The sequence below is a fragment of the Equus quagga genome, chromosome 9, assembly GCF_021613505.1.
Source record: "Equus quagga isolate Etosha38 chromosome 9, UCLA_HA_Equagga_1.0, whole genome shotgun sequence".
NCBI classification, from domain to species: domain Eukaryota; kingdom Metazoa; phylum Chordata; class Mammalia; order Perissodactyla; family Equidae; genus Equus; species Equus quagga.
In genome coordinates, this window is record NC_060275.1 from 109,481,254 (window position 1) to 109,495,174 (window position 13,921).

Sequence of the window (13,921 nt, forward strand, 5' to 3'; positions counted from 1 at the left end):
ACGCAGAGCCCCGGGGCGGCGGCGGGCGGCGGCGGCGGCGGCTTCTCGGCCCGAGGAGCGCGCCCACATAGACGAGGACTCCGCCCGGGAGCCGCGAGCTGGCCGCGGGGCGGGGGCGCGGAGCCACGGCCTCGGCGGCGCCGGCCGGAGCGCGGGCAGCAGCGCGCGCCGCGCCGGACACGCAGTCGCGAGGGCGGGGGCCGGTGGCCAGCGGGATCTCCGGGATCACGGGCGCCGGCGGCCGCCGCGAGCCTCCATCTTGATTTCAAATAGGGAAGGAAGGAGGGGGAGGGGGGAATCACGGCTGAGGGAACCCGGGTGAAAGGAAAAGGGAGAGCAGGGAAAGGAGAGGAAGGAAAAAGAGGGGCTTCGGGAATTTCCGGCGAACATCGTCAGGGGCCCGAGCGTGGGCTCGGCGGGTGGGCGGGGCCTGGCGGGCGGGGCGGGGCCGCGCCTGGTTGCCGGGCGGCCGGAGGGCCAGCGGGCGGCCGCGAGAGCGTTCGGCCCCGCTCCTTTTCCGCCGCGCGGGCAGCTCCGACCCCTGGAGGGAGCGGGAACGCTCTGACCAGCTGGTGCGGTCCTTTCCAGGCCCGGCGTAGCGCCCCCCGCCGGGGCGCTCGGTCCTGCGCCGCGAGCACCGTCCCCGAGCGCTCGAGCTGTTTGTTACCGATCTCGCCCGCGGGGCTGGGTGACTCGCGCACAGGGCAGATGTGTCGCTCATTGGCGCGGCGCTGGCGCTGGCACGTAGATGGGGCTCCATAATAGTTGTTGAATGAACAGAGTTCTTGAAAACACGGAGGCGAGAGGGGCAAGCCTGTGAAGTGAGTAGCACAAGCCTCCTCATCTGGAAAATGAGATGCCGGACCCACAGCCCCTCCGTCCTTACTCCTCCAAAATGTAGAGAAGGGGAAAGAGGATGGGGGCTGGGGAAACCAAAGAGAATGGAGGATGGGTGACATCAGCTTCGTGGAAGGTCCATGTCAAACCAGCATTTGACAAATATTCAAGTTCAAAACGCCTGTGGCGTGGCTACAACAGGAGGGAGCAGAAGATATCCATGTCAGAGGTTAAAAGGATTCAGTGCTGCGGAAAACAAGGACAGAAACAACATTGATTAGAAAACAAAAAAACCTGGATGATGAAACCACTGTACACGTATACTGGAACTGAATAATTAGATAAATGAATGGTGGATGGTGGATACCAGGTTTTGACTATTGGAGAGCGAGCTTACAGATAGCTAGGGGGAAGAGGCTAGAAAGATCCGTGTGGTACTGGATTAGAGTTGGAGACATCAGTATGCACTCATGTTTAGCTTAACATAAATACAGAGGGATATATAAAAAGATTTACAGATATTTGTATATACATGGGTTAGTACACATACATATATGTTTCCTTGCTCTGTCAGATGAGCGGACTTAGAAATGACATTCCAGTAGCAACCTCACACCTGGCACTCAGCCCCTGTTTTTAACACCATTCTGCAATAAAAGGGACCAGGGCTCCCTGGGGAAATGGCTGACTCTAGGACTGAGGCAGGAAACATACAGGATAACCCCCCGAGCATCAAGTTGTAGATGTACCTTACCAGAAGGTAAGGAAGTGCTCAAAAAAAAGTATTTTTAAATCAACAACCACAGCAATGATGTGAGTCTGTCAAAGGGACACAGGAGCCACTTGAAAGAGCTCCCAGTGGCCAAAACTGGAACCATTTGAGCAAGAAAATAAATAAAGCAGTACTTGACAATAACTCGAAGTATAAAATAAATATCCATGAGTCCATACTGATACAAATAAATGATTAAGTCAATAACAGGGAGAGAAGAGACAAATTTCCCATGCAGAAGAATTCCAAATTGTTTATGTAGCTACTCCGCCCACAATGAGACAGACTCGAACTAGCCTCTCCTTAACTATGGGCTGCACATAGCGACTTCCTTCCAAAGATTACACAATGGAAAGAGGGCCAGGAGTATAACTTCACAATGGAGAAACCAGACAGACCCTACCTCAGCCAGGTGATCAAGGTTAACATGAACAGTGATCAGTCATCTAGATGGTACATACCCTTGACATGATGTGACGAAGATGGTACTTTACCTCTGTGGTCTTCCTTCCAAAAACACATAACCCCAGTCTAATTATCAGAAAAACATTAGATGAATCCCAATTGAGGGACATTCTGCAGTCTACTTGACCAGTGCTCCCCAAAACTGTCAAGGTCATCAAAAATAAGGAAAGTCAGAAAAACTGTCCCAGCCAAGAGGAGCCCAAGGAGACATAACAACTAAATGTAATATAGTATTCTCAATGGGATTCTGGAACCAAAAAGGACGTTAAGTAAAAACTAAGAAAATCTGAATAATATGTGAATTTTAGTTAATAATCATGTGCCAATACTGATTCATTAACTGTGAGTAATGTGGGGAAACAGTGTGGGCTATATGGGAACTTAATCTTTACAACTTTTCTGTAAATCTAAATCTATTCTAAAGTAAAAGTTTATGTAAAATTTTTTTTTAATTGTAAGTGCAGTACCTCAAAAAGAAAAAGTACAGTAGGCCCAACTTTCACAGGCCATCAGCTCAGGTGTGCTGACAATATTTCTTTTTCCTGTTTTTCTCCCAGTTAATTTCTATCCCCAGCCCCCACTCCCCCTCATGGCAGAATGCCTAATCCTAGTTCAGGGAAAACTCAATCTCCAGGGATATTCTTTGTCAGCTGAGTGACTTCCCCCTCCCGCCTCCTCGCCAAGGTTGCAGCCAAGCTCCCAGAGGCATTGGTGGTATCACAGCATGCAGTGAAGATGGGGAGCTTGCACCTGGTCCTTAGTCATCACGGGTTCATGCTGGCACCAGGGCAGACGTGTGTCGCATGTCTGTCTCCCTCCCTGACTCTCCTGCCTGGACTGCAGGCATTGTTATGACCTTGCTGCCTTCTGCTGTTGGCATATTCCTCACCCGACCACAGGGCCCCTTGAGGTCTGCTGGCAGTCAGCACCCCTCCTGAGCTATCTCAACCACTCAGGAAAACATTCAACTGCTCACCGGGGTTCTCAGACCCACCTCCCACCCCCGCTCCACCCCAGAAAGTGAGGGCAAGTTCTCCCTCCTTCCAGATCCCTCAAGCCTACCTGGACACAGATTTCCCTTCTCAGAGACTCACATCAGTGTCTAATGCTATCCATCTCCTCTCCCCTAAATTACAAAATTATTTCCTCTGCAGGAATAAAACCTCACTCCAGTTTTACCACGCTTTCTTCCAAATCCATTGTTTTCGGCATAACCTTTGTGTTCTTAAGAGATTCCATTTTAATATTCAAAAACCCTTTCCCTCCAATTCTGACCTCTGCCATGGGTTTCAGATGTGTCTCTTGAAATTCAGAAGCCAAGCGCTGACTTCTTTCTTTCCCTTTGAATCCCTCTGATTGTAACTCTACCCTGAGGGTAGTGAATATAGAGCCCCCCTCTGCTGCCTAAATGGTGCAGAAAGGTCTAGAATTTGAAAGATAAAAACTGCTGGGGCAACGGAAAGATTGGATGTCTTGCAGCCACAGAAAGACCAACAACACCTTAGTGGTAGTTCTTGGGAAGTGACCACTGGAAAAGGCTAAATTGTGTTGGAGGGTTCTTGGGTGGAGGCAAGTTCTGGGTGTCGGGAATTGGCCTGAAAGGGAATGCGACTGCACGGTAGTGACTGCTAAGGGTGTTGTGGATCCGGGTAAACAGCGAATGATCGATGTGTATCTGGACAAAAAGATCTCTCTAGGGTTGAGACCCAGATAGTGACCAATTCTTCCATCTCAAGTAGAGTCATTTCCAAGAAAGCAATATAAAAGACCTGTGCCTGAGTGTGGGACGTGCGTGAAGGCTCACCCAGATTGCAGTAAGAGAAAGAGGCCGCACACAGTTTTTTTTCCTTCTGCCATCTGAGCGTGTGTAGGGGGATCTAAACAGGGTTTCATGACAGCTGCTGTTGATCCTACCCAACCTTCAAAATTCAGCTCGAATTTCACTGCCTTTCATGAAGCTGCTACATACCTCAAATTGACCTCTCCCTCTTCTGTATTCTGCAGCACCCATCGTTCTGGCATTTGATCATGGACTGCATTATATTATTTGCATTGTTCGTGTTTAATGTCTTGCCTACAAGATGAGGAGATCCTTTGCAATCAGTGCACAGGCATCAGCGTGTCTCCTGTGTGCCTAGAACTGTACCAGGCACAAAGGCATAAAGCAAAAGAAATGGAGAAAGCCAGCTGGCGCAGACACTGCAAGCTGTGTACTCAATATCCTTTCTCTCCTTCTTATCAGAACCCGTGCCTGGCTGAAACACTCCATTTCCCGGCTATGGTGGCCATACGACAGGGTGCTGGCCAATGAGATACAAGTGGAAAGAACTGGGCAGGGTTCACAACAGAGAGTTCAGACTGGGCATATGCATTCCCTTTGCCCTTTGCCCTTTGCCCTTTGTCCTCTCTGGAATACAGACAAGATTCTGTGTGACTATGAGAGGGTGAACCTGAGGACAGAAGCATATGGTACTGATGGCTGAGTGAGCTGCCCACCTCTAGACTTCTTGTTCCATGGAAACATACAAGAAAGGGAGGACTCTGATATAGTTAAGGGGCTGCAAGGTGAGGGTTCAGTTTTGTGCAGCTGAACCAGCTCCTAACAGATAGACCAGGAGGTAGAAGAGGGGCTTCGGTGAAATGAGCCTGGAAATGGAACAGGGGATAGAATTTGGGAGCATTTGAGGTGGATAGGGGGCAAAAGATGTGTGTGTGTGTGTGTGTGTGTGTGTGTGTGTGTGTGTGTAATTGCACAGGTGTGTGCACACGTGCTTATGCCTGCCTGCATTTGAGATAGGAGTTGCTGAAGATCTTCATAGGGAAACCGAATAATACAGGGAGAAAAGATAAAGATAAATTTGGCTTTGGAATGAGCCCAGATTTGGAAGTTGCACGGTTTTATTATTACTGATATGTAAATAAGAAGGATGTATAGGAGAAGTGAGAATATCTATATTTGCTGCCTTGGCTTCAAATCGATCAATGTTACCAGTGTTACAGGCTCATTGCTTAGTAACTGCTGACTTTCTGCTCCTGGCCAGTAACTCAAAGAATTCCAAATTGAGCTCACAGGCCCAAATATGCAAAATCTGAAATTCTACCAGCTGAGATTCATTCATTCTGATCCTGGCCAACTTTTGGTCTTCAAGATTTCTCTTTAAAGAATAAATGCTCCTGGGGGTGCTAACCCTTAAACATTCATCACTTCCTCCTCTATAGGGAGGATTAGTGGATTAGCCCAAGGTTGGCCCAGAGTCATGAGGGATAAAAGAAGGAAAAGAGCATGGAAGACACCAACAAAAAAAAGCTCTTGCCTAGAGCTGGTCTTTTTTTTTTAGGAAGATTATCCCTGAGCTAACATCTGCCAATCCTCCTCTTTTTGCTGAGGAAGACTGGGCCTGAGCTAACATCCGTGCCCATCTTCCTCTAGTTTATATGTGGGACACCTACCACAGCATGGCTTGCCACGTGGTGCTATGTCCACACCCGGGATCTGAACCGGCGAACCCCAGGCCGCTGAAGCAGAATGTACCCACTTAACCACTGCGCCACTGGGCCGGGCCCCCTAAAGCTGGTCTTACAGCTTCCGTCCAGTGTAGACCCTGGGAAAGGTCTGACCCTGGTTCATTTGCTGGGGTGGTGAAGATTTTTATATTTTAGGGTCATTAATTACTCACTGAAGGCCTCCCATTGCACACAGGAAGCCATGTAAAGAAGACTCTATGTCCATGTTGGGACTCTTCTAGAGGTCTTGATTTATTCATGCAGTAAACATTTATTGAGCCCCTGCTATATGGTAGAGACTCATTTAAGCCACGGTGAACAAAACCAGCAAAGATGTGTGCCCTCAGAGAGCTTACTTTCTGGTGGGGTGGGACGAAAGACAATAAGGAAATAAAATGTATGGTGGTCCAATGATAATAAGTACAATGGAGAAGAGTTAGACAGGAAAAGGGGAGGAGAAGGTTGGGGTGGAGGGCAGTGGGCAACATCAGACATGACATCTGAGCAAAGATCAGAATGAGAGAATGGACCTAGTGGATATGTAGGAGACTCTGGGGGACGGGGACAGGAGAGAAAGCAGCAGGGGCAAAGGCCCTGAGGCAGCCTGGCTGGCTCAGCTTTGTGGAGAAGATAGGGGAGGCCAATGTGGTCAGTGTAAGGGAAACTAGGAGATACAGTCGGTGACATGAAGGAACCTCATCACATTAAAACCTTGTCCTTGCTTTGTGAGAACTCTGCCTTTTAGTTGGAATGAGATCATGGGTGTGGATTATTGTATGAGAAGATTCTAAGTGATTTAAGGTTTAAAGTGGGAGATATGTGGACTCCTCGGAATGTTAGGAGATAAAGCAGAAGTCTGTAACAAGCTTTGTAAAGGACGGTAGTGGAGAGAGCCTTTACTAGAAACCAGAGGCTGTCATCTCCCAGGGTGAAGGCTCCTAAGATGCTCGAGGACCATCACACCAACTAATGGGACCTGCACCAGGCAGAGCTGGCTGGGAGAGCAAGGAGACCCACCTGTGGAGGCAACGCTGGGGCAGCCCCAGGTGACCGGCCTGGTCATGCCCGTCTGCCCCCAGCGCTCACCGATTGTTGGGCAGCCACACCTCACAGGAGTTCTTCCCTCACAAGCCTGGGGTCCTGCCTGCGGACCCTCCTACCCACCTGCCTGCTCTTCGGGACCTAGAGATAAGAAGAGACACAAGAAAGCCACTTCTTAGCACCTTGGGCTTCTTTTTACTCCTTTTCTTTATCTCTGGCCTCAGAGTAAAATTGGGGGCTACACACAGCAACAAGGAACCCCAATTAGTGGATTCGATTTCTTTTTTAAACCAGTATAATTGACTATCTTCTTCCAGAGATGCCTGGGTAGATAGTGTCATGGGGGGAAAAGAAGCCAGTCAGACCTGGTTTTTAGTGCCAGCTCTGATGCAGAGTAGCTATGTGATCCCAGGCAAGTGAAAGAGAGAAATGTATGCTGCTGCCTGACCTTGGGACCACCCTCCTCCCCAGGGAAGGCCCCATATGTGTCATTGCTTATACCAGGTAGCCCCCATGTGCCCCCTCCTCCATCCCTACCCCCCTTCATTGGAGGGGTAAGAAAGCACCTGGAGACAAGCCAGCTGAATTCATTCCTCCTTGAATTTGAAAACTTGGAGGAACGAGGCAAGGAGTGGAGCAACTGGGCAGTAGGGAAGTGCAGGGAGCCGATGGGAGAGCTGAGAATGCTGCCCTGATTCTGGCCTGTACACCACTCCCCTTCGAGGGCCTCCTACAATTAACCCCTTTCTTGAGATCACCTGGAGGGTCTCTAGCTAAGACTACCTCACTGGAAATGGAATCTGTTGCAGGGGATGTTCCAGGCCACAGACTGTCACCCAGAAATGGCTATGGCTTTGAAGCAGAACTGGGGAGAAAGCAGAGAACTCCTCTCCAATCCTGGAGCAGAATTTGTTAGTCCACGGTCAGCGGTTTGGGGACAGCTAATGAACTATCCCCTAAGCTTTCTCAAAGGTCAATCCGTGGGTCCACTGAGGGCAAGGGGAACCACTGACTGAGAGCCACTGAAAGGAGAAAATTAAGGTGAGGAGGACCAAGTATTTGAATTATCGTCCTCCCAGCCCTGAGAGTGCAGTTGACTTTTGTGAAAACCCCCAAATGGTCTCTCATGCTGTTGATTTGCCCAACTGCAGCATCAGCTGATTCTCACCCTTTCTCTGTTTCTACAAGTAGAGTTAAAGATTCTGGAAAGTACAATGGGGATATCTGGGAGTAATTGCAGGGATTAACACCCACCCTGCATGTCACAACCCTCCCCCGACCTCCATCTCCCCTCTCCTGAAAGCACCGGCCACCATACCTTTCTCTCTGGGCAAGCATGGTGACTTAAGAATCCTGGGGCAGGGGGCCGTGCTCTTTGGTGGCCCAGGTTTGTGGGTTCGGATCCTGGGGCAGATCTGTTCCACTCCTTGGCCATGCTGTGAAGGCATCCCACATGCAAAAAATCGAGGAAGATTGACACAGATGTTAGGTCAAGGCTAATCTTCCTCAAGCAAAAAAAGAGAATTGGCAACAGATGTTATCTCAGGGCTAATCTTCCTCACCAAAATAATAATAATAAAAGTTCCTTTGTTATTATTTTTTTTATAGTCTGTATTTATAAAAATTAGTATTAGAACATAATCAACTACATACTTTTACATAGTTTTCGTAACCATCAGTTTAAGGGTTGCATAGTATCCATAGAAGGAATGTACAATAGCTTTTTTTTTTTTGTTAAGGTTATGAAAGTTAACATCCTTGTGAAATTACAGTTGTACATCATTATTAGTCATGTTGTAGGTACACCACTTCACCCCTAGTGCCCTCCCCCCACCCCCTTTTCCCCTGGCAACCACCGATCAGTTCTCTTTGTCCATATGTTAACTACCACCTATGAGTGGAGTCATATAGAGTTCGTCTTTCTCTGTCTGGCTTATTTCACTCAACATAATACCCTCAAGGTCTATCCATGTTGTTGTGAATGGGATGACTTTTCCCTTTTTTATGGCTGAGTAGTATTCCATTGTGTATATATACCACATCTTCTTTATCCAGTCATCAGTTGCTGGGCACTTAGGTTGGTTCCATGCTTGGCTATTGTGAATAATGCTGCGATGAACATAGGGGTGCATGGAACTTTTGGAATTGCTGATTTCAGGTTCTTAGGGTAGATACCCAGTAGTGGGACAGCTGGGTCATAAGGTATTTCTATTCTTAACTTTTTGAGGAATCTCCATACTGTTTTCCATAGTGGCTGCACCAGTTTGCATTCCCACCAACAGTGTATGAGGGTTCCCTTTTCTCCACAGCCTCTCCAACATTTGTCACTCTTGGTTTTGGATATTTTTGCCATTCTAACAGGTGTAAGGTGATATCTTAGTGTAGTTTTGATTTGCATTTCCCTGATGATTAGTGATGATGAGCATCTTTTCATGTGTCTATTGGCCATCCGTATATCTTCTTTGGAGAAATGTCTATTCATGTCCCCTGCCCATTTTGTAATTGGATTGTTTGATTTTTTATTGTTGAGTTGTGTGAGTTCTTTGTATATTATGGAGATTAACCCTTTGTCGTATAACTAACTTGTGAATATTTTTTCCCAATTAGTGGGCTGTTTTTTTGTTTCAATCCTGTTTTCCTTTGCCTTGAAGCAGTCCCACGTTGGTGACATCTCAGGTCCCTGGTCTTCTTGCCTTCCTGTCTCTTCCACTTTCTCTGACATTATCTAATTTATGTCCCCTTATGTTTCTCTTTCCTGAGATAGAATGAAAGAGAAATCAACAGTAAAGTGAAGGTGAGACTGTATCCAACTACAGGGGAGCAGTAGGTCATATATCACTGGACCTTCCCAATCCAGAACTCCAGCAACTACCTTAGAACATGTCCTTATTTTTTACCCTGGAGTCTTACAGAAATAAAGAAGAATTAACATTATGCGCTCAGCCTTTATTGGGACTCATCTGCATTTGAAAACACTGGCCTTATGTTATTTAATTTCCCTTTAATAAATAAAGATCCATGTGTTAGCTGTTTTAGGATTTGGTAGTAGGAAAGTTTGTCTCTGTTGACAGATGGTTGTGCTTCCTTTTACGAGCTAAAGTAAACTATGGAACTCACCACGTTTCATTTTTATTCCTTGGAAGTCAAGATGCTTAGAATTAAGTTATGTGCTTATTTGCATCAGTTTTACAATAATCTACTCCCCTTTGTTACTTGGCTTTTATTGTTATTTGAAAAATTTTTACTTCTCTATTCTTCTTAGCTTTCCTCAAGTTTTTCTGGGTATAGATGGATGGATGGATGGATAAGTATGGGGTTAGATGATATACAAATAGATAGATGGATAGATAGACAAACCGACTGGATTGAATTGTGAGTAAGGGAAAGACAGACTCCAGCACAGTTCCTCTCCTTTCTGATCTTCCTTTATGCCATAGACCTATCTTCTCTTTCAAGAATCCAGTGCTTTCTATTTTTATCAAAATCTTCTTGAGAGGCTGTATAGCATAGTAACTAAGAGTACGGCTCTAGAATTAGAATCAGGTTCAAATTCCAAATTAGCTACTATATCTGTGTAAATATAAGAAGTTTACCCTCAGTTTCCTCATCTGTCAAGTGAGGATATTAGCATTTCCTATATCATATAGTTGTTCTGAGGTTTCAATTGGATAATACATGTAAATTGTGGAATATGGCCTATCTAGCACATAGTAAAGGCTCAACAAATGTTGGTTATTGTTATTATTTAATTATGTGACCTCCTTTTCATCTTCTTCGATGCTTCCCTCTCCGTGTACTCATCATCATATGTTTGGATTGTTGCAGTAGCCTTCTACCTCGTCTTAGAATTAAGAATCTTAGAGCTGAAAATGATTACCTAATTCAACACCCCCACTTTACAAATATAAACCAGATAGCCTTGACAAGAGAAATGTCATGCTTCTTGTGATATTATGATTTATAAGAAATATATATTTGGCCATTCAGATGACCAAAATATATTTCTCATATATATTTAGTCTTGGTCCACTGTTACTGGCTCACAGCTCCTAAAAACTTTGGAATTTCCTGAGTGATAAGAGCAATGGGGGCATCTTCTGTAATAATTTTTGATTTCTTGTCCTCAGTTCTTGAAATCACTTCAAAGCCATAAAGCTGAAATGGGTGTCTTGTTGTTCGTAACAAGCTCCTTCCCACCACAACTGGATTTATGTTAATGAGGTACCTTTTGGAAAGCACCTAAGGATGAAGGCTGGTTGCCAGGGGAACCAACCAAGGATGGAGGGCTGGAATTTTCAGTCCTGCCTACCCCCCACCTCCAGGGAGGAAAGGAAGAGGGGTTGGAGATTGAGTTCAATCATCAAAGGCCAATGATTTAACCAATTATACCAACATAATGAAGCCTCCATAAAAACCCAAAAGGACGGGGTTCAGAGCTTCTGTGTTGGTGAACATATGGAGGTGATGAGAGAGAGCACAGAAGCTCCAGGAGTGCACCTACCCCACACGTTGCCCTATGCATCTCTTCCATCTAGCTGTTCCTAAGTTGTATCCTTTCCTAATAAACTGGTAATCTAGTAAGTAAAGTGTTTCTTTGAGTTCTGTGAGATGCTGTAATATGTTAATCAAACTCAGGGAGGAGGGGATTGTGTGGAGCTATAGCTCGTCGGTCAGAAGCACAGGTGATAACCTGGACTTGTGATTGGCATCTGAAGTGGGGAAGCAGGGAGCGGTCTTGTGGGATTGAGCCCTTAACCTGTGGGATCTGATGCTATCTCTAGTAGACAGTGTCAGAATTGAGTTGAATTAAAGAACACTCAGCTGGCATCAGACAGTTGCTTGATGGTGTAGGAACCCCCCTACACATACACATAAATGTGCAGAATTGGCTGCAGAACCCTATTACCTAGGTGACGTAGTCACACGATGTGGATTTCAGCAGAGGGGAGAGCTTAGTCATGTCTAGGCATAAGTGGTAAACCATTGGGTACCTTGAAGCTTTAATAAGCCACCTGGGAAGAGAACTCAGCTGTGCCCCCTGCTAAGGTATTTCTGACAAACAGGTAGGTAGCCTGTTGGTAGATCCTGAGGAGGCTCTGGTACCAGAACTCATCTACAAGGGAGAGGGATCCATGTATGAGGAGCTTCAACAAGGAGCAAAACTGTAGGCAGAGAGCAAAAATATGAAGAAGAGAATTGGCTTCAGTCCGGCATCCTGGATGCAAGTCTGGATCCCAAGGAGAGGAACAACTGTAGTGAAAACTGAAGGAGCTCTTCTCCAAATCTGTTACACATGAGGGTTCAAGTGACGTGTGGCTATGAGGCCCCTTAATGCCAAAGGAAAGTGGCCATCTCTCCCCATCCTCCTGCAGCCACAGCCTGGCTCCAGCCGTGGGAGGGCTTGGGCTGGTTGCTCAAGGGGTGGAGCTTCAGGAGGGACCATGGCAGCAGGCGGGGTGCACTGGCCAGGGCCAGGGCCTGCTGAACCTGTGGGAGGGGACACAAACCTGTGAGATCCCTTGGAACTCCTCCAGATACTTGGGGCAGAGGGCTGCGTTACAAGAACTTGAGACTCTGTGTCATAGCGGTGAGTTAACAAGCCAGTGAAAGTGGAATATTCACAGTAGTGTGATATCATTTGTCCCCACAGGTGCTAGAAGCTAGGGAAATCTGGGAGAGAGTCACAAGCGGGTACAACAGTGGGTGGGTCTGTCTCAGGGAAGGGCTCTTCCTCTGGACCTTCTGCATCTCCAACCACTGCTCCTTTGACCACAGCCCAGCGAGCTTCCTGGAGCACGTGTTGGATTGTGTCACTCCTTCTCAAAAACGTTCGATTCATGCCCTGCCCTTTAGAATGCTCTTCAGACTCCTTTTCATGACATTAAAGATCCATGATGTTAATTTCCCAAACCTCAGAATCTCCTGGAGCTTTTATTTTAAATCCCCATTTTGGAGCCTGCTCCGAGCAGAATGTCTTAGGGTGTCCCAGGGGCCCCAGAGTTCCAAGGCCTTGATATCCATACCTGGTATAGGCTCTGGGTAGGAAGGCCCCTGAAATGCCAGGACCTTGGCCACTTATGCATATGGGGCTGGTGGGGTGCAGCCAGACAGTACCCATGGTCCCAGAGTCTTGCACCAAATCTGTGCTCACCACGGAGCCTTTGCTTGTGATGGTCTGAGGTGAGCACCCCACCACCACCAACTCTACACTACCTTTCCCTTTGCACTATTCACAATCATTTCCCCTTTATAAGCCAATGAGACATTGAAATGACTGTCTTTCCCACCAGCTCCTGGAGAGCTAAGACTAGCCCGTTGGTTCTTTGCATTCTTCACTCTAACTAGTACAATGCTTAACAGATTTAGTAAATGTTCAAAAAATGCCTGTTGTGGGGCCAGCCCTGTGGCCAAGTCATTAAGTTCGTGTTCTCTGCTTTCATGGCCCCGGGTTTTACCAGTTGGGATCCAGGGCGTGGACCAAGCACCACTCGTCAAGCCATGCTGAGGCAGGGTCCCACATAGAAGAAATAGAAGGACCTACAACTAGAATATGCAACTATGTACTGGGGGGCTTTGGGGAGAAAGGAAAAAAAAAAGATTAGCAATAGATGTTAGCTCAGGTGCCAATCTTAAAAAACAATGTCTGTTGAAATAATGAATTGCAAAATCTGATTTTTGTCATTTAAAGTAGGAATGTTAGTCAAGCTATTGGCTTCCCCAGGGATGGTTTAGACCTTTTCTCCAATTATGCAACTGAATGCCTTGTCTTTCCTGTCTCCCCATCACACCGAGATACTTGTGCTCTGGCCCTTTACATGTGCATTTCCCCATTCCTGTGTCACTGCTGCAGCCATCACACCCTTCACAGCCCAGCAAACTGAGATTTTCCCCAGAGAAGCTTCCTGCATCCCCTAGACCATGTGCAGTAAATCTCTTAGATGTTCCACAGAGCCTCATATCTAACTCTATCCTATTCCCAGCACAATGCATTCTAATTTCCTCTGTGCTTGTATGTATCTCCCAAGTGGATTCTACGCTCCTGGTGGGCTCTGTGTTGCCCATCCAGACCTTGCTTCAGTGAAAGAGTTGTTGCCCCAGCTGCCGGGAACACTGTCAGCAGGCAGCCTTCAGCCTTCACCCTCTTCAGGGAGTGTCTCAATTGCAGAAGGCAGTCTTGCCCAAGGTCATGTCCATTCCTAGAGCAGCCCATATCCAGATCAGTTCATGAGCTAAGGGCCTGGCCATCTCAGCCAAACTCAGGACAACTCTGATGGGTTCTTCTACTCCTTGAAGTGGGCTGAG